We start from the raw sequence: 27330 nt of genomic DNA, 5'->3' as shown, positions 1-27330 counted from the left end.
TATAGACGCAAGTGTAGAACTTTTGGCTACTTTTCCATCACTGTGCCTGCCTGAATGCCACCATGAGGATAATGGACTATAGATCTGAAACTGTAAGGCAGCCCCAGTTAAATGCTTTCCCTTATAATAGTACCCATGCTCCCATCCTCCCCCTCTCCTTGGAAAACGCTCAGAAAAAGGGAGACCTCCCATGGATGTCAACCCCCACCCCAAGCACATCAAGCTGCAGTAGGACTGGTTGCATCCTCTACCCCCATGTCTAGGCAAGGCAGCCCAGCTTGGGGGCGGGGAGGGATCCAAAGACAGGCAAAGGAATCATGTATAGCGCTCACTCCTGCTGTTGGGACTCCCACATGAAGACAAAGCTGCTGGCAATGGTTTTTTTTTTAAAATTATTTTATTTAGGTTTCTTATATCTCTACCTCCCTTCCACTAAGCCCCCAACACTAGGGAATGAAAGTTAGTGCAGAGAGGGGGCGGAGTTCATCTTAGCTACCTCCAGCTGGGTAGGACCGTCAGATTCTATGGGGCAATATCAGTCTCAGAACAGAGAATGTTTTGAGAGGAATGCTTCGAGAAGATGCTTTGAGGAAATGGTAGAAGGAAGAAGAAGGCTGCTGGTTCATTTGCTGTTTGCTGGTTAGCTGGGCTGCTGACTATCCTGATGACTGAGATGGCCATTTTGGGCTCCATATCCCCAATTGCTAGGAGTCCCAGCCAGGGTCACACTCATAGATTTCCAGGAGGCTCTATTGTCCTAGGTTTCTAGTTTGTTCCAGAGATGCCCCCCATTCCAGTTTTCTCTTCCTCTGTCCCCACACTTGATCCCTTCTGCTCCCCTCCTTACCTCTCTCCCGCCCCATTCTCTCCCTCTATTCACCCCCATGTCCACTCGATTTCTCCTTCTCAGTGTGAATCAAGTGTCCCCCTTGGGTCCTCCTTATAATTTAGCTTATTTTGGTCTGTGGCTTGTAACATGGTTATCCTGTACTTTATGGTACTATCCACTTCTAAATGAGTACATTACCATGTAGGATAATGATGAGTAGGGGGTGGGAAGTGGCGGGGGGGGGAGGTGGGGGGTGGATAGAAGGGCATAGGAGGATAGGAGAGAAGGGAGGCTGTGGTCAGGATATAAAGAAAATAAATTAATTTTAAAAATGAACATATTAATTTTATCCTAATTCTTGCTTCTGTGGAGATTTTGAGTTTAATGTAGCTGGAGTGATTTCTTTCATTGAAAGCATCTGCAAATGGATGAGCAAAAATCTCTCAGCAGGTAAAAGCACTTGCTGCCAAGACTGACAACTCAAGCTTGATCCCACAAGTGTCCATGTTGGTGAACCAATGAATTTTATGAATTTGATCCCACCAAAGTCCATCTTAGTGAGGACATGGGTTTATTTTTTGGGGGGGGGAGTGTAACTTATAGGAATATGGGAGGGGTTACTTACAGGAACAGAAATGTCTCAGAGACATCTGCGTCACCAAAGTCCATCCCAGCATGTGTCACAGCTCATGAAAGATGGAAACCTGAGGGCACCGAGCAGCTGGTACGTAGCTCCACAGGCTGGCTGTGCCCTTCCCTGGCACTTCGGGTTGTCTGAGCCTCTTCCAGGCATCTCAGTCTGTCACAGAGGTTCTCTCATGGGTCTTTATTGTATATATATGCATGGAAAGGAAGGGCCCTAGGGTATCTGGTCAGGGCCTGAAGCTACTAAAGTTTGGGATTTTTGTTTTGTTTTCCTTTCTGGCCATAATGGGCTTTCCTGAAGGGTGAAAGGTCCCCCCCCCCCTTAAAATACACTGTTTTCTCACCTCCTTTTTCACATCTGTGCCTTAAAGAGCTTCATTCAAGATGAAAGATTTTAATATCAGAAGAACCTGCAATACAAAAATATTCTATTAGTCATTAAAATGTGTATCACAATGTATATCTAATTGAAATACATAAGAAAGGTGGTAGATGACAAAAGTAAACAAACAAACAAATAGAGTAGCCGTGGTCATGGTGTTTCTTCACAGCAATAGAAGATCGACTAAGAAGCCTGAAATCAGGGAAAAATGAAAGATTGTATCAGAATATGGCAACGTTCTCACTTCACCATTAGTATACCTTGGAGGGTGTTCTAAAACCTAAGCAGAAAATAAACAGATCTGTAAGATATCATTTTGTAAGCTGTCATATTTTGGAAATATGTTTGTCATACAATAGAACTGAAACTTAAAACAGTAGTACTGTTTGATTTGAGAAACTACTGAAGAGTAAAATACCTAGTGGAGAATTGACAGTGGGTTTATTTCATTCATGGATTTATAAAACCCAGGAGGGGAGGAGGTTGGTGGGGGGAGCGTGAGATAGCTCAGTAGGGCAAGGCACCTGCCACTGAGCCTGGCGATCTAGGTTTGATCCCTGGAAACAGTGATGGAAGATGAGAGCCAGACTCCTAAAAATTGTCTGATTTCCTTTATGAGATCAGCTACTTAAAATCGAAACGGTGATATGTGGATGCTTACGCAGAAATACATTGAAAACAAGATGTTTTAATTACTGTCATATTTTAATAATGTATTAATGCCATGTTAAAATCATGCCTTAATTACCAGTGTCTCCATGCAAGCAAGCAGTAAGGGGGCACTTAGAAATAGCACTGCTATTTCCAATTCTAAATATTCATTTCCTCCCTGACTCTGCCTGACTTCCTGCTGATTTGCACAGCTGCCAACGAAAGGATTTTCAATGCCATATGAACATTGGAATAAGTTAAGCGAGTCAATCTGTTCCTTAATTTAATTAGATACAGATTCTAACTACAATGGGATGATGAATATAATTTTTCCCTCCTGGAATCTAAAGGGAGCCTCGTCTCGAGACGATGCAAATAGAAGTTTCTGGTATTCTGAGTTGTACTGTTGTGCTCTTTGGGGACAACTTGGCCTATATGTGAAAGTGTGTGTGTGACTGGTTAGCTGCATACATATGATTTACGATGTCACTGGATGTTGGGATCTGCCAGAGAACTCCTGTTATTAGCAATTGCCTGGCATTTGAGTTCTGCATATTCTAATTCATATCCCACGCTTTCATGATTTTTTTTTGCATTCTCACTTCAACGCTTCAATAATTATATCACACCCAGAATTTCAGTTTCAGCCATGCTCTTCTTAGATAATTAATTTTTAGCTTTCCATACCATAAACTTCTCAACTTCATGCTTACTACACTTGATCTTCTATAAATCTTCAATTTATTTTTTAATTTATTTGTTATTTTACGTCCCCTCCCCCATCACCAGGCAGCTAAAGTTTTACAAATTCAACCGTCTTTTCTCTCTCATTTCAATCACTGCAGACTCCTATCATACTTAGACACAGCTCCTTGTAATTCTGTTTGTCTGAGTCTGTGTCTGAGCAGGGCTGGAGAAAAGGTGGCTACACATAGCACTGTCTTTACATTGTGCTGTCCACCTTAGCACTCAGCTTTGTCCAGCAAAATAATGCTTTCCCTGTCAGCTGACTTCTTCCCCTTTGACGTGACCAATGGCCCTGCACCCTTCTCCACTTTCAAGTCATCATCTTCTATATCAGTGGTCCTCAACCTTCCCAATGCTGTGACCCTTTAATACAGTTCCTCATGTTGTGGTGACCCCAACGATAAAAAATCATTTTCCTTGCTACTTCATACCTGTATTTTTACTACTGTTATGAATTGTAAGGTTAATATCTTATATGTACCGCATGGCCTCACTGTGAGGGCCTGGGTGGAATGCAAGAGGGAGAAGAAAGGCCAGTAGAGTGCTGACCTCCCCTTTCCTTGGTTCTTGACTTACTCCAGGCTGAAGGCTGCCTACTCAGGTCTGCTTCTTCCTTTGGGGTGTCTAGGCCCATTGGACAGGAAGGAATGAAGCTTAGGTGGGTGGGTGGGTTAGCAGGATCTCAACTGGGTGGTGAGTATGGAGTTGGGGGTGGGGGAAGTCCTCTCCAAGATCGTTTCCAATGAAACAGCTCTCCTTTATTGGGGGGGAATAAGGGCTATATAAACCTTTAGGAAGTGGGTAGGGATTTCGGAGTGAATGTACATCATTGGCTGGGGCTGAGGTGCTTGAAATGCTTCATTTACATGGAGAGGAATTCCAAGTGCTAGATGGACATGTCCTTATGAGGAAATAGGAAGTTTGAACCTGAAATCTGGCTGCCAGGCAAGTGTCTACCTCACGGGTGGCAGAGATATGGGTGCACACAGGGACATGCAGACCCAGAAGAGGGAGGGAGCGACCCTTACTCAAGATGAGATTTTCAGGGTTTAGACACATCTTGACCTCACTCTTGCTCCAGGCTGGTTCCCCTGGTCCCATGGCTTACTTGCCCCACAGAATGTCTCTGCTCTGCCACATCTTTTCCACCAGGATGGGCCAAAGCTTCCATACTCTGGAGCCAGAATGATCTCTCCCCCAGTATTGATGAACTCATGGCCTGAGCTCCATGTCTAAAGTCCAATGTTCGGTGCTGACTTTCAATTCATGTGTATAACTTAATTCCTCCTATTATTACTTTGATAGTTTTGTAAAATCATTTCAAACTTTCATTGTACAAAATAGCTTCTAGCAATAAGATATTTTAGCATAATTATGACACAGTATAACAATTGCATATTGCATATATTTAGAAAAAGATCAGTGTGAGACCCATCCTTGACTTTACTTATGTTTATTTATGTGTGCATTTTTGCATGCTGTGTGCCTGGATACATGTATGTATATCACATGCATGCAGGCAACTGTAGAGGCCAGAAGATGGCGTTGTGTCAGAATCACAGATTTGTTAAACAGCTAACCACCTTGTGGGTACTGGAAACCAACCCAGGGTTCTGTGCAGGAGCAGTGTGTGCTCTTAAACACTGAACCAGCTCTCCAAATGCCCCTAGGCCCCTCCCCCTTTTACTTACATGTTCTTAACAGCCAATCTTCAGTGAGTATTAACTGGAGCCACTGATGTCGAGCCTCTTGGCATCATATATCTGTGAGAACCTCAGCTCTCCACAGCATCTCAACCACCACAGTGGCAGACTGTCATTCTGCAAGCCTGGACACTTAGATCTATCCCGATTTATATGAAACATCACATCATATGTTTCATTGTCTGGTTTCTTCCTCAGCTTGGGAAGAGCAGGGTAATAGCTGGTGGACTTTTTCTTCAGGGGAAAAGTTTACAGATGACAAAGGGAGTCACAGGAGGATCAGGTGAGAGCTTTGTCCTTTGTCCTTTGTCCTTTGTCCTTCCTCCTCCATGTGACAGGCTCAGAGGTAGGTCCCACACAGCCCAGCTCTTAGCTAAGTGTTGGTGGCAGATGCTCTTTGCAGTGGATGGCTGTCTTTCTACAGCTCTTTAAGATTCAGTGGGTAGAGTTGGTCCGACTTCACCTTCTCTTCTCAGCCTTAGAGTATCACCTCTCTAAGAAGACAGTTTCTGATACATTATAACTCATGTCTATGTTGGAGGATGCTCTGATGTATTTTGATGTTAATTACTGCTTGCTGTCTCTGTGACCCACCTTTTGAGCAATAAAGGCCCATCATCTGGGCAGGGCAAAGAGGAGATAGGTGTGGCTACGGTTCTCGGGTTTAGAGAGAGGAATCCTGGGAAGAAGAAGAAGAAGAAGAAGAAGAAGAAGAAGAAGAAGAAGAAGAAGAAGAAGAAGAAGAGGGTCCCGAGAAGATAGGAAAAGAAGGCCACCATGGTTAGATGGAAGAGAAGCACACGGCCGGAGTGGATGGAGATTTGGCCCAGGTAAAGAACATTAACAAGTATTTGGGATAATGCATGGGAGGTCGCTTGATAGAAGTTATTAAAAGCAGATGGCCTGAGATGGATGGCAGGTACGGGATGCCTGCCCCACTATGGGAAGTAGTTTAGAGGATTAACGTCTGTCCTGACCCAGGTTAACTAAGGCTATTTTAAAATATAACAAGTGTCTGTGTCTTCACTGACTGCTAGTGGGCATACTGAAGTAATAATAGTTATAGGCATGATAATAAACAATTATCAGGCCATATTGACTAACCAGAAACAACATGTCTACTGCTTAATTAGTAACTATACTGCAGAGTTAAAAATTGAATCAATGCAGAGGATGGGGGCTAAACAGTTCCCCTTACACATGGAGAGATAAAGTAAAGCAAAACAAAAAGCAAGCAAACAAACAGCAACAAAAAGACAATGTTTGCAAACATGGCTCCTGGCTCTTGTTCTTAGAAGGGAAACAAAACAAACAAGCACAAACAGTTCTGCTATTGAACAGAGTTATGCTTAGCATATGAAAATCCCTTAAGTAACATTGCTATTCTAGAAAGAACCAGGGGAGAGGCTGGAGAGACGGCTGGCTCAGCAGTCAAGAGTAGGTGGTGTTCTTCCAGAGGATCCCAGTTCAGTTCTCAGCACCCAGGTCAGGTGGATTGGCTCACAATTGTCTGCAATGGCAGCACCAGGGAGATCCTATGTCTCTGGTCCCCCACATGCATTCAAGTTCATAGACCATAGGCAGACGCATACATACACACAACTTAAAATAATCAAATAAATCTTTAAAACTAGGAGGAAGGTCCCACAGTATAGACAAGGATACAAAGAGCAAAACAAGAACGAGACAAAGATAAGAACAGAGAAGCAGACTTCTTGGCAGGAACCACACAAGCTAGAAAACAACGGAATCACATTTAACCAGCAGAAAAAAAAGAAATCAGATCTATTCACCTTCGCATTCGACCCAACAAAAACACCCTTCAAAACCAAAGGCAGCTAAAGACAATGCAAGCTGAAAGGGTGTTGGCAGACATGAGCACAAGACATGAAAGCAAGGTAAAAGGCTCAGGAGTGACTTTCCCTTGTCAGAGCTATCCATGGTGGCTACAGAGACCCCAGAAGGCCTTTTAGCTGGGATACCCCAAGGCACACGATTCCAACACCCCATCAACTGAGCACATGAACACCTGAAGTAATGAGAGAACACTGACAACCTTTTAAAATGTTGACAGATATTTCCAAAAGTTGTCTTTTTGGTGATTCAGTTAAGAAAATTTTAGAAGCCAACTATGAACAGAAAATTATATCTCACAGAGAGTACTTTGATTCATAACACTTGAATGACTCTTTAAGTTCTACACATAGAACATAGAACAACTACTCAATGCAAAAGTATTTTGAACAGAAAAAATTGGTATAGTATAGGCGAACAAAATACATACATGCTTACTGTTACCAAGAAAAGTAAATCCACAATGCGATGCTCCCCACACCCAATAGAAATGTTTTTCCAGGTGATGCTGTCATCCAAGATTTATTAGTGTGTATGTTTTATAAACATACAGTTTGTTGGACACCATAAAGTTGGTAACAAAAGTTCAGAGCTATTCTATGGCCAAATGGGTTGAAATAAAAATGAAAGGAAATGGTTCAATATCATGAAATGTATTTTTATAGTTCACATAGCACTATAAAAATGAAACTATCTCCATTTGCTGAAACGTCAGTAAAACACAATTTTGAGTTTCAGTTGTAAGTGCTCATATATAAATGGATAGATCAATCGTAGCACAGTTCTGTAAATATAATCCCATCATGTACACATAAAGGCACATATCACATGTCATGTGGACGGGAGATAGTCAGCACCAAACCTGATGCATAAAATGATGGCAGAGACAACCCTGCTCAAACAGAAACAGAAGAAAAATTGTTATCCACACTGTAACTAGAATTATTACACTGGAGAATAAAAAAGGTATGAAAAGGAAATAAATAAATAAATAAATAGGTAAATAGATATAGGTAGATAATGTTCAATGGAGATTGTATAATAGAACTGAAAAAAGGAAAAAGTCCACACTTCAGAGTGCTGTTGGGTGCTACTCTTCCTGTTGTAAAATAAACAAGTATTCCTCTGTATGTGTGATTTATCTCTTATAGGATTTTCAAAGAGCTTTTTAAGAGAAGTAAGATATCACAACACTTGCATTATCCTCCCAAAATATGCATATTTCACAGGAAGCCCATGTTCCTGGGCTTGACTGCACTGTGTCCTGTCACCTGTAAGGCCAACATCACCATCATCCATGGGCTTGTTAAAGAGGCATTGGCCAGTGCTACCAAGGCTATTGATAAGAGTCCTCACTTACTAAGATGACTTGGCTTCTAATATGAAGCACTGTTTCAAGCCAGTCATCAAACAACTAGTTCTTGTATGATCTAACAAAAACCAAAGCCATGGCAGCCTTCAGCATAGTGTTTTTAAAAGAGAAAGTATGCATTTCAAACAATGACTCCACTTTGCTGCCTGTGGACAGCTACTCCATCTTTCATACTTATGTGTTGAAAAGGAACAAGCCATTTAAAATAGTTGCTTTATCCTTAGAAGAGACGTGTAAAAGAGATAATATTGTTTGCCATTAGTTGAAACAAGATAAAACAAAATTCACATGTCCTATTTCTTGTTTTCTTAAGTATCCATAATCAGGAATCTCAGTTATGCGTTTGCATAGCACAAGGAAAATTACGATTTTATCCACATTAGCGAATTTATTTGCTAGTAAACACAAGGAGTTGGGGCTGGAGAGATGGCTCAGTGGTTAAGACCACTTCCCACCCTTGCAGAGGACTTGGACGTGGGTTCAGGTCTCAGTGCTCATAGCAAGTGACTCAAAAGCACCCATAGCTTCAGGTCCAGAGAACCCAATGTCTTCTTCTGACCACTGAAGACACCTGCATGACCTTGATGTACACACACACACACACACACACACACACACACACACACACACACACACACACACCATTGACTCTGAAAAACACAGTTCAGTTTGATAAAGAAAGCTTAACAGGGGCTAGAAAGCTGAAAAGGAGTTAATATAAGGAAAATGAGCCAGATCGATTGCCTGAAAATCAATTCTGATTTCTTGAACGTGGAGATGTGCATCACAGCAGGACAGAAATGACACTTGCTGCTCTCCATTGGAGGCGACAGCAGACCAAGCACTCTTCAGATGAAACTCAAGAATTGTGGCCCTTTCCTGGAGTAACAAATATCCAAATATTCATTGTATGAAATGAATTTACATTGTTTGTGGAGAATTTGGGGAAAACAGAAGACACAGAGAGAGCTGAAATAGTGTGGAGGAGAACGGGAGGTCACACCCTTTCTAATCTGTTAACTTGCTGTTCAGCTGCAGGAGTCAGAGCGGTGGCTGACAATAGGAGAAGCCTGCAGATCAATGGGGAACTAAGACCCACAGAGTCTCACTGTAGAGCCTGTGACTTGGGAGAAAATCAGTCTTTTCTCTAAGCAGTTCAGAAACAGACCAAAGAAAGAAACTAGTCTTCCATGCCGCAAAGACAAATGAATTCAAAATACATTAGATACATATATGTGTGAGATAAGATTCTGAAGCACAAAAATAAAATAGAGTAGCATATGTGTTCAGCTAGATAAATGAGAAAAGAAGTAACAGACAAATTGAATTTCAGGGCATTGAATTCTAATGCATCAAAAAAATTCTAAGTAAAAACATCAACAGACTAGTTGATAGATGGTGAAGTTAGTAAATTTGGTATCAGGCTTGAACCTAAACTTGAATCTGGGAAATAGAAAGATTACATCTTTAGAATAAAATAAGTCAATTACAACTTGGTCAAGGCCCTGAATAGTTCTTCCTCCAAAGAAGCAGCCAACGAACCTGTGAAAGAATGCTCAGCATTATCGGTCACCGGAGAACATACTCAATTGTACTCAGTTATAGGATGTGGCTCCTTACCTATGAACTGGCTATATAAAATATTGATAATATCAAGTGTTGACAGTGCATGAGTAAACTCCAGCTCTCATAAATCGGCTCATATGGATCCAGAATGTGTTAGCCACTTTGAAAAATGATCTGGCCCAATTAAAGAGTTCCATAGCACTATCTCATGACACAGTAGTTCTGCTAATAATGTACCTGAGATAAAGTATCAGCTAAGTGAAAAGGAGTTATCTAGAAAAGACTCCATGCTGTCTGTACAGTACAGTCTACATGAAATGCTCACAGGAAGATCTGTATAGAAAGACAATAATGACTGTGCGTGGCTGAGGGTTTGAGGGCAAGTGGGAATGGCAGCTGTGAGTGGAGCTCCTTGTTGTTTGTTTCAAGGGGGTGACAAAAGTGTTCTAAAATTGACTATGGTGATGGTTGTAAACTTGTGTGACTACACTGGAAACCACCAAACTGTATACTTTAAATGTCTGAGTTGGATGGTACATGAATGACATCTCAATAAAGCTGTTAAGAACAGTTTGGGGAGAATTGGCTATAAATCCTTTATGATTATATATTTGAAATTCAAATGGAAAAGAGATGGTTTTATGATCAAGTCTTATTTTCAAATTTGAAATTTCCAAGGCTTTTAAAATGTTTGATACAAAAGTCGAATAAACACATAAACGGTCAAGGCATCTATCCTGACAATGTTTTTAATCTCACAGAATTTATTTTTTCAAATATTTATTTGCTTTTATAAAATGTGGGAGGTTTGATCCATGTGTGGGAATAATAACTGCTTCAGAAAATAATCTTTGAGAAGTGTTTCTGTTATAATTTCTAGTAAAAAATGCCATCCTATGATCTTATATTTATAGAGTTGAAATGATTAAATATAGTAAATTTCTCTAAGTAACTATGCTATTTCTGAGGGTTGAAGAATAAGGTAATAAGAAATGACACCATATGACATCAATTTAATTGGTTATCAAGTAAGATGTATTAATAATGTCATGTTACCAGAAATGTGTTAATTAGTCACTGATGTTATAATGTCAAGAGGAGAATTTTACTTTTGACTAAAAGAAATATATATATACATATATATATATATGAAATATATATATATATTTGAAAGATAAAGTTAAAATCAGAATGTTAAAATTTGCAATGTAAGAGGAAGAACAGAGTTGTAAACAGCAGTTTCTGTGCATGGCTCTGAGGTGGTCATTGAGATTGCCAGTCTCCAACTCAGAATATCTTCTCTTAGATAGATAAGGGATGGTTCTAGAAGTCCTGTAGGGGTGTCACCTCCTTTCTGGGGCTCTCGGGTGACATCTTCAAGTTGGTGTTTAAGGAAGCCTGGTCAAGCTCCACTTGGCCATTGAATAGAGCAAATGACCAAAAAACAAACTCATGAGCACAGGCAGCTGATGGTGTACATAAGAGCCAGGACACTAACAACAGAACACACATAATCCTCCCAGTTAGTGCTGTGGGGAGGAGACTAAATAATCACTTGGAAAAGGAGGGCCTGGCAACGAATGGTTCTTGTGATGAAAACCTGATATCCTGAGTTCCACCCTCAGAACCCACTTAAAGAATGTGGGGAGATAAACTCTACCAGGTTATCCTCTGAACTCCACATGTGCTCTGGCACAGTCCCCAACAACACTAGTAATAAATAATAATAACTATTATTATTTTTAGCTTAAGCGTGGGCCTACAAAAAGTAACTCAAAATGGATCATGGACTTGAGTGTGAAATGAATTACTATAAAAGTAGAGGATAAGGTAAGATGAAATTTAGATGGTCTTGGCTTTGCAAACAACTTTTTCATTACAGCACCAAAGCCACAATCCATGAAAGAAAGATGTGATAAACCGAACATCATTTTTTTTTTTAAAAGTCTACTCTCTGAAGAACTCCTGCACAAACCGAAAAGATGTGTCACAGGGTAGGAAAAAAATGTCTGGCAAAAGACAGGCCAAGAAAATAGCTCTTTTCCAAAAGATGCAAAGAATCCTCAAACCTCAACAAGAGAGACACAAGCAATTCAATTAGTTCTTGGCACAAAGACGTCAACAGACTTCTCACATAAAAGACATAAAGATGAGTGAAGAGCCTAAGACGACATGCTACCATGACATGGTGACCTGGAAAGGCAGCAACATGCAAGTGAGACAGTGTTAACTGCCTGCTAGAGTTGCCATGATCCAGAACGCTGACAGCAGGCCCTGGTGTAAGTGTGAAGAGACGTTCTTGTTTAAGGCCGGCGGTGGGAAGGTAGAGTGAGAACACCATGATAGAAGACACCTGGAGAACTACGTATCCTGCTACTCTATGGGCTAGCAACTGGAAACCTTGGCATTTACCTCAAAGAGTTGAAAAAGTTTGTTTGGTCAACAAACGAATGAGAAACTCTAGTGGACCATGGGAGAGTGCCAGCTGTCGGGGAAACCATCTGAGTGAGGGCAGAATGAAACTGGAGGTCAGCCAGCGCTGGACCACAACTTGTGGAGTCTGGCACCAAGTGGTTTATTTTTCACACATTTAAGCACAACAGAACTTTGGGGGGAAAGTTTCCACATTACAGTTAGCACAACAAAGCTTTGAGCGTGGCTATATCTAAACTGTTCTGCAAAGTGCATTTCTTTAGCAAAACACCTATGACCTTTTCCACAAGGATGGGTTCTATTGGCAGAGAAACAGTGCTCAGGATATGCTCTTTCATGAGGGAGAGTTCTGTTGATTGAGAGACAATATTCAGGATTCTGGAAGATTTGATGAAGGCTGGCTTTACAGAAAGGCAAAGATGACTGGGCTTGAACACACCCATCCCCAGGCTTCTGGGTGGAAAACAGGTGTCAGTTTCTTCCACTGAAGAAAAAAAGCCTGCATGCTTAACAATTTTGGTTTTTTCTAGTGATTACCTGTGAGCTCATACCCTCTACAAGAAACCTCTAGATTTGCCTGCAATTGCTCATTTCAGTTGTAATTTTTCCACTTCTCATTGCTTTCCATGGCCCGATAGGTTGTAATTTTTGAAGCCTCCCACTGACAGACAAAACAGAGTAAGACATTTGGCCACCTCGTGCCACTAATCAGAACCTGAAGTAGACCCTGATGAATACCCACCTGAGGTTCACACCCCTCTCCTCTCTCTCTCCCACCGCCTTTCTTTTCTCAGTCCCACATTTAAGCATGACTTTAGGCTCTTGTAAATCACTCTAGTTCCCAAGTTTAATGACTCAAAAAAAAAAAGATGGATTTGGAACATAACCCTTGTAAACACAGTTTGAAACAGAAGCCTGGCAAACCCGCAGAAAGCCTGAGGGACTTTAATTAGGAGTTATAAATCTTAGGGCTTTCTTTTCCCCTTTTCCATCAAAAGGTACAGTGACCACTTAATAGTCCACAGCCATTAGTGCTTGAGTCATTCATCTGCATGGCCTCTCTCTCTCTGTCAGCCTCAGTGAGTAGGGAAGTTGTAAAGAGGTTCTCATTTCCTTTAGCTATTTAACATCTGATACAAAAAGAAAGAAAGAAAGAACAAAAGAAAGAAAGGAAAACAGGCTCATCTGCTAATCTGGGCCACAAAATTACTCAAAATAAAAATTAAATACTGAATACTTTGAATAATTAGTATCTTCTCCAAAACATTTAACGTACTTTAAGTTTATTTTTTATTTAGAAAATAAAACATCAACAAGGAGAAAGGTAACATTGTATCATCCCATTCTGCTGCCTTTTATCCTGTAGGGGACCACTTCAAGTTTCTGCTGTTTATTCTTTAAAAGAGCTTTCCTATTTCAGTATTTTAGTCAACTATCTATAAAACATGCTTTGAATTAGTATGAAATTCAAAATGCCTGCCTTAGTTCACTGGTGAAAATTAAACTTTAAGGATACAAAGTAAAATAGAAAAAAATCACATGATAGATACATTTTGAGAAAGATAGGTCTAAGACCTCGCAACACCAGGACATCAAAGACACCACGGGGACATGGATGCATCCAGCAACAGCTGATAAAGAAGACCAAGCATAGGATTAGGTGACTCCTTAGATGCTCTTAAGGCCTTAGTCGCCTCTCACTAGGTGACTCTGGAGGATTCTGAGAAGCCATGCTTTGCTCTGGATTGGACATTGTCTATCACTGAGCATCTAAAGCAATGGGAGATTTCTGGTTGTTTCTACAGAGAGAGGAAATTGACCACTACTGTTCACTATGCCTTGGTGTTGCATGCATCTAGCATAAATACTTTCCAAAACCATAGCCTGACCAGGACAGATCTGAATACAGCACTGAAAGCTTTTATAAAGAACAAAGATGAGCAGACACCCTCCAGTGTTGACTTGAGTAAGTGACCCCTGATTCTTCCCTAAACACAGCTCGAGGCTCACTTGCATTGGCCCTCTGTGTATAACAGGCATAGCTGCTGGTGAACAACTCACTGACATTTTACAGAATCAAATGGGACATAAAACTGGTTTATATAAATTCCTCATGCAGGTTACATGCCCAGTGAATTGTCTTAAATGCTTAATATACAGTGAGGCTAGTTCTAGGTCGTGAGGACTCAGCAGAAAAATTGGCAGATTGTTAGTCCTTTAGGTCCACTGTGGGTGAAGGTTTGTGTCCTGTTAAAATCATCAGGTTGAAGCCCAAGCTCAAGGCAACGGTTTTAAGCTGTGGGGCTTAGGAAGATGATTAGGTCACAGAGGTCCAGTATCGTGAGTAGATTTAAAGCTTCATGAAAAGAGCCCAAGAAACCTGGCTGACCCCACTGCTGGACTAAGATAGGAGAAAACAACGGCATCAATAAGAAGGCCTGCACCACATGATGCTGCTTTGAACTTGGGCTTCGCAGCTGCCAGACACTGGGGCAGAAATTGTCTATTGTTCATAAATTACCCAGTCTAAGGTCTTCTGTTATAGAGCTTATAATGACTAAAATATGCATATAGTACTATGTTAGAATCTGAAAGTCGAGTTTTAGAAGAATTCATTATTATCTGAACATGTGTGTATTTCCTGGATGTTTTCCACATGCATTTGGTTTTAATGTTGCTGTTGTTGGTGTGTGTGTGTGTGTGTGTGTGTGTGTACTCAACAATGCAGGTAAGTACAGAAGCCAGAGCTTGATGCTAAAATGTCTTCCTAAGATGCTTCTCTACATTATTATTATTATTATTATTATTATTATTATTATTATTATTATTATTATTATTATTTCTTCTTTGGGGACAGAGTCTCACTATGTTACTCTGGCTGTCCTAGAACTCGCTATGTAGACTAGAGTGACCCCAAAATTACAGATATCTGCTAATACTGCTTCCTGATCTCTGGGATTAAAGGAGTTCATTGCCATGCCTGGAACTGTACCTTACCTTTTAACACAAGGTCTCTCTCCTTGAACCTGGAGCTTACTATGTCTGCTTGACTGGCCTGCTCAGGGAGCCCTAGGCATCATCCTGCCTCGGTCACCCAGGGTTGGGATTACATTACAGTTGCACATTGCTATGTAAGGCTTTTATGTGAGCACTGAGATTTGAACTCAGGTCTCACACTTTACTCACTGAGCAAGCTCCTTGCTTTGTCTTTGGAGACAGGGTCTAGACAAGTAGCCCTGGATCACCTCAAAGTTACAAGACCCCCCTGACTTCTAAGTGTTGGTGTAGAGCATCTACTAGAGAGGACTGCTTGGACATGGCTTTATTTAGCCACTGGTGACTGCACTGGGTGTTTGGGATTCCAGCATGGCCCCAAGTGTTTCTCAAGGTGGCCATTTAAGCACAAAACTATGTTGTGGGTTGGAACACCACTTCAGTTAACAAGAACAGTTAGCCAGAAGCAGACCAACAGAAGCTAAAAAGCAAAGTTAGTACATGTAGAGACTTTGTCAGAGCTATGGACTGTGATTGAGTAGAGCTTTGTTTTCGCTTTGTCATGTGGGGCTGTCTATGTGCTGAGTGTTTACAACCTGAACGGCAATTCTATCCTGGAGTCAGTTGTGCTAAGGTCTTGGGGCCTTGACACTGGGCATTTAGTTGTACACCATCACAGCTGGCTTTGCAGTTCTCTCTATGGAGCTATGCCCTTAGTCTTTGTAGAAAAGAACTTTACAGCACTGTTGTAGAGAAAAACCAGAAGCCGGGTATCACTAAAGAGATTGTCTTGCGTTCTATGGACACTGGGTGCTTTTATCTAAAACCCTGTTAAATCCAAGAATTTGCTTGCCCTTTCTCCAAGATTATCTTAACATAAGTATCAAAACATACTCAACTTCATTGTCTTAACTGCCTAAGTCTTGTATGGATGGATTTTAAAAAAACATGCTTACTCTTTTCAGACTTTGCAATTTCCACTGTGAGACTCTTCAAACTGCATGGGAGACATCTTACACTTATGAGTTGTGGAAGCGTTGCCTGGAGCGCACATGCGTGCGCATACACACACTCGTATCCCATCACACGACACAGGCTATCTCCGTGTGCTTCTGCTAGTTTTCACAGAGTCATCTTGTTTATTCTTCTGTGCAATTTCCTCTGGAGATGAATACATGAGTTACAATTTAGAGCAATTTTAATATCTGCGGTTTTAGAAGAGCTTGGTGAGGGAGGGGGAGTGGACGGACCGCTCTCCTTATTTTGTACTAGTGAACATAGCCTCCTGGGACACTTTGCTATTCCTTTCCATGTTGTATGTTCAATTGACTTTGAGTTATAGACGCCTACCTGGTGCCCAGTTTGCAGGTAGGGTCCCAGAAGAAAAGTGCACCACTGAAAGTTCTTTCTCAGAGAACCTATTAGATTTGTCAGTCCACCAACATTTAGCACTGTGGTCAGACTGGGTGTGAAGAAAAATCCCTTCAGCAGGTGGCATCTACCAAACAGAAAATGCAGGTGTTCAACACTTGATGTTTTATAAAAACAGGACCAGTCTGACTCAAAGCAAAATAGAATTTTTCAACAAATTTTTGTTTAAAAGACTATTTAAAAGACGACTGGGGGTATTTCTAGACAATCTGCAATTAGTTCCTCATTTATCGGTTGATAAAAACAGAGACCAAATTCATTACAAACACGAAGGAGCTACAGTGTCTCATAATCACACTGATTTTAAAAGTCTGTGTGGGTAGACTGTTATTAGGTATTGGCACAATCTGTTCCTGAGTGGGTGGTAGCAGTGTGCCCGACCTGTCAGGGGAAAAAACTTGATCCAAACAAATGCAAGAAGCGTTTTCTTTATTAGAATGTACTGAAACATTCCAGGGAACTAGCAGCATCGCCGGGCTTGCGTTTAGGACAGAGTACACCTCCTCAGCAGATGCAGGGTTACATCCCTCCCTGACCTCCCATTCACCTCCTCTCTTAGCTCTCTCTTAGCTCCCACTGCTCTGGGCTTCCCACACAGCACCTTTATCATGTGAGTTTCTTACGTCTGTTGAATCTCCTTCCAGCCTTCTTGTCTGGTCATCACCTGCCTGGTGGCCAGCAACTCCTTCCTCACTCTTCTCAGTCTCTCAAAAGTCTACACACACAGTCCTAGGAGCAGCCTGGGTTGATGCCCCCAGGAGGTATCTGGGGTCGGGTCTTCTCTGTGTTTCCATGGCATCCTATAGATCAGCACATTGGCATTTACTTTGAGTCTTCTTCTGTCCAAGACTCTGTCCCAGCTGGACTGTTAGACCCTAGGTGTAAGAGTGTTGTATATGCACATCAATCTTCATAAAGGAGTCATTTAATGAAGCAATGCATGCAACCCCAAAGCATATGTTTTAAATAAAATGACTGTACAAACTTTGTACATGATATACTAGATTTATGGTTTTAAAAATATTTTATATTTATGTATATGAATGTGTTGTCAACATGTATGTGAACAACATGTGTGCAGTCTCTCCTTCAGAGGCCAGAAGAAGGCATTGGTTCTCTGATTGAACTAGAAAGATCATAATGAGTGAGTTATCCCAGAAGCAGAAAGAGTCAAATAGTATATACTCACTTATACCCGGACACTAGCTCAAGGGGCATGTCCTATGAAAGTCTTCACTTACCAGGAAAGTGATACAGAGGGGAGGACATCCTATTGGGACTCTAGATGAGAGAAGCATGAGAAAATGGGGAAATAGAAGGATCCAGAGGGTCCTAGAAACCTACAAGAAGAACATTATGATGGGCGGATCTGGACCCAGGGGTCCTGCTCAAACTATGGCACCAGCCAAGGACAATATGTGCAGTAAACTTCAAACCCCTACCCAGATCTAGCCAATGGACAGGACATTCTCCACAGTTGAGTGGAGAGTGGGGACTGACTTTCACAGGAACTCTGGTGCCTCATTTTTGACCACATCCCCTGGATGGGGAGGCCTGGTGGCACTCAGAAGGATAGCAGGCTACCAAGAAGAGACTTGATACCCTATGAGCATATACAGGGGGAGGAGGTCCCCCTCAGTCACAGTCATAGGAGAGGGAAGTAAGGGGGAAATGGGAGGGAGGGAGGAATGCAAGGGATGGGATAACAATTGAGATGTAACATGAATAAATTAATAAAATATATTTTAAAAATAAAGTTAAAGGAAATTGTGAGCAGTTGTGTGGGTACTGGAAACTGAACAGGGTCCACTGCAATGTGGAATTCAAAACAGAACTGACTGTGTGTGTGTGTGTGTGTGTGTGTGTGTGTGTGTGTGTAAGCATTATATAAGAAAATAAATTTATATCATATATATGACAAAGAAATTACTAACCAAGTTGAGATTAGGTAGTAGATTTCTTTAAACACACACACACACACATAAAACCTTAGAGATTAATTTTTTCATTTTATGTGTATGAGTGCTCACCTACATGTATGTGAGGGAAGGTACCCTCAGGGGTAGAAGAGGCCACTAGATCTTCTTTACTTGGAGTCAGAGGTGATGTTGAGCTACTGACACGGGTTCTGGGGAATAAGCATCAGTCCTCTGCAAAAGCAGCAAGCACACTTCAGGCCTGAGCCATCTCTCGAAGAAAGGAAAAGTCACTGTAAGTTCACTTTAAATTGTTCCTAGGGAATTATGCCAGATGTGTTTAGACAGTGATGCCATGACCAGCTTTAATTATTACATACAAAGCGAAGATCCTCCCGTGGCCAATGCCATCACACACAGCGAGCGGCTCTGTGCACAGCTCTTTACATCCTGCCTATCTACACAACTAGGTATTTTTTTTCCACATCGCCTCACATTCAGTTCTTACCATAAGCCAACGACATTCACTGGGCAGCCTTCCCTGTATTTAACATTGAGCAGAATTTTTTTAAGATGCCATCGTCATTATTTGAAGGCAAGGGCATGTGGTGTGACTAAAAATCAAAGCTCTGATGAAAGATTGAAGTTTCAAGAGCAAAATATTCAGAGGTCATATTAAATCTGGAAGGCGAGGCTCATAAAGTTTGCTGTAAAGTGAAGGAAACTTGGAGCGGCTGCAGGCAGGGCTAATCGCAGACGCGTTAATACCAGGTGCTGGCTGTGAAACACAAGAGTTGCCAGATGCCGTCCCCTCAGCAACTTTGTCGCTCAGGTGTTCTGACGCTGTTTCTGTCCCATGATTTCAGTTGCTCCATTGCTGGGCTGCCTCCACTCGGCAGTGCAGTTAACCCAGCAAACGGCTAACCAGGAGTTTTTTTTGTTTGTTTGTTTTTGTTTTTGTTTTTGTTTTTCATTTTTTTCTCCTTTATTAATTTATTCTTGTTACATCTCAATGGTTATCCCATCCCTTGTATCCTCCCATTCTTCCCTCCCTCCCATTTTCCCCTTATTCCCCTCCCCTATGACAGTTCCTGAGGGGGATTACCTCCCCCTGTGTATGTTCATAGGGTATCAAGTCTCTTCTTGGTAACCTGCTGTCCTTCCTCTGAGTGCCACCAGGTCTCCCCCTCCAGGGGACATGGTCAAAGGTGAGGCACCAGAGTATGTGAGAAAGTAATATCCCACTCTCCACTCTACTGTGGAGAGTGTTCTGTCCATTGGGTAGATCTGGGTAGGGGTTTAAGGTTTACCGCCTGTACTGTCCTTGGCTGGTGCCTTAGTTTGAGCAGGACCCCTGGGCCCAAATCTGTCTATTATAATGTTCTACTTGTAGGCTTCTAGGACCCTCTGGATCCTTCTACTTTGCCATTCTCCCATGATTCTCTCATCTAGAGTCCCACTAGAATGTCCTCCCTTCTATCTCAGTTTCCTGGTAAGTGAAGGCTATGAATATGGTTGAGCAAATTTTCTTGTTGTGTGCTGGAGCATCTTCTGGGTATATTCCAAGGAGTGGAATAGCTGGGTCTTGAGGAATCCCTATTCCCATTTTTCTGAGATAGCACCAGATAGATTTCCAAAGTGGTTGTACTAGTTTGCATTCCCACCAGCAATGAAGGAGTGTTCCTCTCTCCCCACATCCTCGCCAGCATGTGGTGTCCCTGGCATTTTTGATCTTAGCCATTCTGATGGGTGTAAGATGGAATCTCAGAGTTGTTTTGATTTGCATTTCCCTGATGATTAAGGAGGTTGAGCATTTCTTTAAGTGTTTCTCAGCCATTTGATATTCCTCTGTTGAGAATTCTCTATTTAGTTCCATGCCCCATTTCTCAATTGCGTTATTTGGTTTGGTGGTGTTTAATTTCTTGAGTTCTTTATATATTTTGGATATTAGACCTTTGTCAGATGTAGGGTTGGTGAAGATCTTTTCCCAGTCTGTAGGCTGTCGCTTTGTTCTCTTGACAGTGTCTCCTGCCTTACAGAAGCTTCTCAGCCTCATGAGGTCCCATTTATTAATTGTTGACATTAATGTCTGGGCTGTTGGTGTTCTGTTCAGGAAGTTGTCTCCTGTGCCAATATGTTCCAGGCTCTTCCCTACTTTTTCTTCTAAGTGACTTAGTGTCTCTGGTTTTATGTTGAGGTCTTTAATCCAGTTGGATTTGAGTTTTGTTCAAGGTGACAAATGTGGGTCCAGTTGCATTTTTTTACACATAGACATCCAGTTAGACCAGCACCATTTGTCGAAGATGCTATCCCTTTTCCATCGAATGGATTTGGCTTCTTTGTCAAAAATCAAGTGACCATATGTGTGTGGATTCATATCTGGGTCTTCGATTCGATTCCACTGATCAACCAGCCTGTTGCTGTGCCAGTACCATGCTGTTTTAATTACTATTGCTTTATAGTACAGTTTGAGATCAGGTATGGAGACTCCTCCGGAGCACCTTTTATTGTACAAGATTGTTTTAGCTATTCTGGGTTTTTTGTTTTTCCATATGAAGTTCAGAATTGAACTTTCAATGTCTTTTAAAAAGTGTGTAGGTATTTTGATAGGGATTGCATTGAATCTGTAGATTGCTTTTGGTAGGATGGCCATTTTTATTATGTTAATTCTCCCGATCCATGAGCAAGGAAGATCAATCCATCGTCTCATGTCATCTTCAATCTCTTTCTTTAGAGTTTTGAAATTTTTTTCAAACAAGTCCTTCACTTGCTTAGTTAGAGTAACTCCTAAGTACTTTATATTGCTTGTGGCTAATGTGAAGGGTGTAGTTTTCCTAATTTCTTCCTCTGCAAGCTTGTCATTTGTGTATAGGAAGGCTACATTTTCATCTTCATATCTTGAACAGATTTTTTTTATTTCTTTTTTCTGGTTGTTTACATTTTCCTGAAAAATTTTCCAGTTCCAACCTATGTGCTTCTTTTATGTCTCGCACCTGCTTGGCTGCGTCTTCCTGCATCTGATTTCAAATTTTATTTGTTTCCTCCGTTATCATTCTCATTACCAAGGATTTGAGGTCATTTTCTTGTGTTTCCATTGTATTTGAGTTCTCTGGGTTGTTTTCTTTGGGATAGCTGGGAACTGGAGACGCCATGTTGTTTTGGGGTTTTTTGCGTATGCTTTTACGCTGTCCTTTAGACATCTTGCCGTCTCTGTTTTTGTTGGGTAACTTCCAGAGTTGAGTGGAGGGAGTCTGATGATAGATTCACTTGTTTTTTCACGATTTCCGTAGGCTGGAAGCCCTGATACTTCACTAGTGTGGATGGCAGGAGGTTAGCCCTGTAGTTTTGGGTTCTCACAGCCAGTGATCCTCAGCTCCCCTTTGCTGTGGGTCCTGAAATCATTCTGGGTCTCTGAATGATCGTTGGATCAGGCCAAGGTATCCACAACCTTTTGGGTCCCCTGCCAAGTCCAGCCAGGGATACTGGGCCCGAGCCACACGTTGAGCTCAGCTAGTTTCTCAGGGCCTGACCGTCTGCTACAGCAGGAGAACTGCGACTGCACTGAGCAAGTGCCTAGGGTGGAAGTGAGCGCTCTGCCCAGCTTGCGTCACAGCAGGGAAACTGCGACTGCGCTGAGCAAGCACCTAGGGTGGAAGTGAGCACTCTGCCCAGCTTGCGTCACAGCAGGGAAACTGTGACTGCGCTGAGCAAGCACCTAGGGTGGAACTGAGCGCTCTGCCCAGCTTTCATCACAGCAGGAAAACTGCGGCTGTGCTGAGCACGCACCTAGGGTAGAACTGAGCGCTCCGCCCAGCTTGCGTCACAGCAGGAAAACTGTGGCTGTGCTGAGCTGGAGCCTAGGGTGGAAGTGAGCACTCCACCCAGCCTGGGTCACAGCAGAGGAGCTGTGCCTCGGGCAGAATTGCTTGCTGAGCTGAGCCAGCTTCTCCACGGCACAGCTCACTGAGCAAACCCAGGACTCTGGGGCTGAACTGTCTGCTGAGTCTAGTTTGGGTCTCAAGGCACCACGTGACCCAAATCCTGTCCAGAGTCCCCTCTCCCGCAGCAACTCCCACCGTCCACCATACCAATCACCTCCACTGGAAGGCTCTGAGCTGCAAACCTCAGCCACTGCTGCTGGTGCCGCTGGAGCCGCTGGTGCCGCTGGTGCTGCTGGTGGCACTGCTGTCTCTGCCGCTGCTGCTCTGATCCGAGAAAGTCCTCGCTCCTCCCGTGTGCAGGGGCAAGCAGGTCCTCCGCACCCTGGTCCCTCCGAACCGTGGAGCACTTCTGCTGCCGTGGTGTGGGGACCTTGGTGTTCCTGGCTCAGAAATCTGTGCAATTCCCTGAATTGTTCACTGGAGCTTTCAAACACGGTCCACACTGCTCGCCGCCATCTTGGATCTCCCTAACCAGGAGTTTTACAACAAGATGAAAACTCCCTTTTGTGTTGGAGTAAACTGAAAAAAAATTCTTTTTTAAAAAGAATACACAGCTCAGGTTATATTCAACTTAAATACATTCACTAGGAGCAGGGTTATTTGGATAATAACCCATGAAGACCGCTAAATCCTCTTCATTTTCTTTAGTTAGATTCACAAGGTGCTGCACATGCAGTCCTAACGTTGCTCTTGGGAAGAACTGTTGAATCTCGAGAAGAAAACAGCAAAACAAAAACTCAGCTGAAAATATGGCGTATCACTCCTGGAAGCTCTTTTTTTGAGGAGGAATAAAGTATAATGTCTTTTGAAACACAAATGACAGAGGATCTGATTGTTAGCAGTGGGAAGGAGCAAACAGATGTTTCCTATAACCTCCCCAATATCTCATACTATAAATAAATAAAAGACTATAGAACTATTTTACTACATAGGACACAAAGTGACTACTAAAAAGTAGAGCCAAACCCTTAGCAGCACACAGCCTTAGCTGAGCAAATTGTAGACTGGATGCCTCAGATCCTGCCTTTAAAGTTTCCAGCGGGGAGCAAATGACAGCCATGGTTTTGAAACGCTGGGTTTTATTGCGTTGTTCTCTGACCCCAGCATAAAACTCAAGAATAGAATAGGGAGGCAGCAAAGCACAGGGCTTCCAAATTTCCTTAGGGGAAAGATGATAACTTCCATAAGTGGAGAAAGAAGGCAGGATCATAAAATGTCTTCCATCTCCCAGGTGGGGTTATGGCCACAAAGCAGGCATGTACAGGCGAGTAGATGTGCATGCCCCTCCACGGTGCCCAGCACCCCTCATGCAGTCCTTGGGGTTGTTGTCCATATTTTGTGGCATGGTGGCTGCTGTTGCTGAGCTGAGCCCTTTATAAATGTGGGCTTTGTGTGCTGTCTCCATAAGGCACTTCCTCCCAGTATCTCTATGAACATTTCCAGGAGTTGGCGTGCTACATACATGAAACTGAACCTCATCACACAGTGGCCGTATCAGTGATAAATGCATGGCCGTTAATACTGATTAAAATGTCCTTTGCATAAATGACAACTGGCTGAAGTAGAATTAAAATGCATTTAGCATATTCATTTTAATTGTAGAAGTCTACAATAGATGCCGTAACTGTATATAATCTGTGTAGCTATATATAATCAAAACTATTATACACTTATTTATATGTTTTAACCTCAATTTTGTTAGATCGGTGAAGAGTTATGTGAGTGAGTGTGCACACATGTGTGCATGCGTGCAGGCACACTGGGTGGCACTGAGTACCTGTGTGTGGTCAAAGGCCAACTTGAAGGAAGTTGGTTCTCTCTTTCCACCAAGTATATCAGGCTTGCAAGAACTCAACACTGATCCAGCTTAGTGGCACCAAACTATTTATATACAGAAGATGTAATATGGCATATGTTTTTATCTATCTACACATATACTCTTGCTTAAGAATAAAGAAATTCCATTGTGTTCTTAGTCTTTCATAGTTGAAAGTCTCAGCATCCACACAGCTCCCTTCTAATTTCTATCAAGGCATCTTGTCTTCTCCTGCTTGGAACTTCATGTAAACTCATTCAGTTCCTGTGTGCTCTTTCAGTCTGACCACTGCCCACTCACACCACTATCTAAGATTCAGTGATGTTGCATATGCCTTTATTGTTGTTGAAATGATTTGTATGGGTACACCAAAAGCTGATGGAAATTTAGATTGTTTCCAGTTTTGGATAGTTGTGAAAACATCTTCAATGGACTTGTCTACATGGTTATTTTTGACATGTCTTTTTATATCAACTGTGAGCCATGGAGCCAAAGTATTTTAAAAGGATAGTTTGTTGTTCAGATGAATCTGCTTTGTGTTGCCTTTATCCTGGTGATTATCTTATGTGCTAGATCTAATTTGCACTTCCAAGACATGGATTTTTTTAAAAAAGAATGCCAGTGGGGATGCTAATGTACTTACAAACACTGTGATTTGGAGAATCTTGAACCCAAACTCTATATCTCTCAAAGTGGCTATCAAGTCAAAACCAACATTTCTGCCAAAAAAAAAATACTTCTGTTTTCTCTTTCCTCCATTCAGGACTCTTTATTATCATCATTTTTAAATGAAATTATTTATTTTAAACTTTTTTTAAGTTTTAATTTGTTCACTTTACATCCCAAATGTAGCCCTCTCCCACATACCTTCTCCCTCCCTCCCCTAGTCCTCAGAAAGGGGAGCCCTCTGCCTCTAACATCTGACTGCAGTCTATGAGGTCTCATCTGGACTGCCTGTATCCTCTTCCTCTGTAGCCTGGCAAGGCCACCCCACCAGAGGGAAGTAATCAACCACACAATGGAAAAAAGATAGCATCTTCAACAAAGAGTGCTGGTCTAATTGGATGTCTACATGTAGAAAAATGCAAATAGACCCTATTTATCACCTTGCACAAAACTAAAGTCCAAGTGCATTAATGATCTCAACATAAAACTAGACACACTAAATCTGTTAGAAGAAAAAGTGGAGAAGAGCCTTGAGCTCATAGGCACAGGAGACAACTTCCTGAACAGAATGCCAATAGCTCAGTCTCCAAGATCAACAATTAATAATTGGGACCTCACAAAACTAGAAATCTTCTGTAAGGCAAAGGATACTGTCAACAGAACAAAACCACAGCCTACAGACTGAGAAAAGATCTTTAGCAACCCTACATCTGACCGAGGGCTAATATAAAAAATATATAAAGAACTCAAGAAATTAAATACCACCAAATCAAATAATCCAATTAAAAAATGGGATACAGAACTAAACAAAGAATTCTCAACCAAGGAATATTGAATGGCTGAGAAACACTTAAAGAAATGCTTAATGTCCCTAGTCATCAGGGAAATGCAAATAAAAATGCTTCTAAGATTCCACCTTATACCTATCAGAATGGCTAAGATCAAAACTCAGGTGACAGGACATGCTGGCAAGGGGTGAGGATGTGGAGAAAGGGGAACATTCCTCCATTTCTAATAGGAGTGTGAACTTGTACAACCACTTTGAAAATCAATCTGGCACTTTCTCAGAAATTTGGGGATAGCTCTACCTCAAGACCCAATCATACCACTCCTGGGCATATACCTGAAAGATGCTCCACCACACAACAAGGACATTTGCTCAGCTGTGTTCATAGCAGCCTTATTCCTAAGAGCCAGGATCTGGAAACAACTTAGATGTCCAGCAACTGAAGAGTGGATAAAGAAACTGTGGTACATTTACAGGGTTCTTTAAATATCACTGATAAAAGCATAGTTCTGGGATGCATTAAGTTTGAGAAGTGGTTTATTTGAATGGTTGGACGCTGCCTGTCTCTGTGTTAATTCTCAGTAGGATTTTTCTTTTTAGTTTTCAGATGTTTTCCTCACAAATTATATCACTTGATTGCCCAAATTCTGTTTTCTCCATCCATCTTTCTCCAATAAAATCTTAGGAAAGAATGTTTGAGGAGGTATATCATCATCCTCAAAAACATTATGTATTTATTTACATGTTTTAACTTTAATTTTAACAAGTATTGATACAAATATACCATGTTGTTTGTTCTTAATTCATTCCATGGTCAGTAGTTGACTAGCATGATTCTCATGTATTAGAGATGCATGCTGAATTTGAGGAACATAGTGAATCTGACCTAACTTGAACTAAGACCATATTTTCTCACATTTTCTGTTATTTCAGATTGATGACAGTCAACTAGAAAACAATACTGAGGATATCTTCAGTCTTACAGAAACAACATACAACTTTTACTTGGCATACTGCACCGTTTTGGTATCTTTCATAAAGACATCTTCTTGTACATAAAATAATTTTAACTTATCTATCTTAGCACTGTTACTTTCATAAAGATGATTCAATTATTTCATATTTTTTCTCTGGGCTTCTTTGTGTAGGCACAAGACACTGCGTCAGCACTGAGTCAAAAGAGTGAACAAAGGGTCTAAGTTTTGTTCAGTCTGAATCAACTTTAGTATTTGACCTTAGGTTCACAATGTTAGGAATATGAGTTGGCTTCTAGTCTTGAAAAGGGGCCATGCATGATATGTCAAATACCCTTTCCAAAAAACGCGCTTGGGGTCAGGAGTAGAAAGTGTGAGGATTTTGATAAGATCTCAGAACCACAAAAACAAAAGAAAACAAACCGAACAAAAAACCCTTTGGTGTTTCAGAAAGAACAATGCTTCTTCTGAAATCTAAAAAAATAATTTAAATCTCCAAAAATTGTATTTATAATAATCAATTAAGGAAAGAACTCACATTTTCTTGAGCTACAAATGAGTAAGCTAAACTAAACAAAACAAAAAGATATTTTTTACAGGGCTTGGGTGCAGCTCAGATGTAA

Source organism: Acomys minous (assembly GCF_964271855.1).
Source record: "Acomys minous genome assembly, chromosome: 19".
Lineage (NCBI taxonomy): Eukaryota > Metazoa > Chordata > Mammalia > Rodentia > Muridae > Acomys > Acomys minous.
This window is presented reverse-complemented; position numbering follows the sequence as displayed.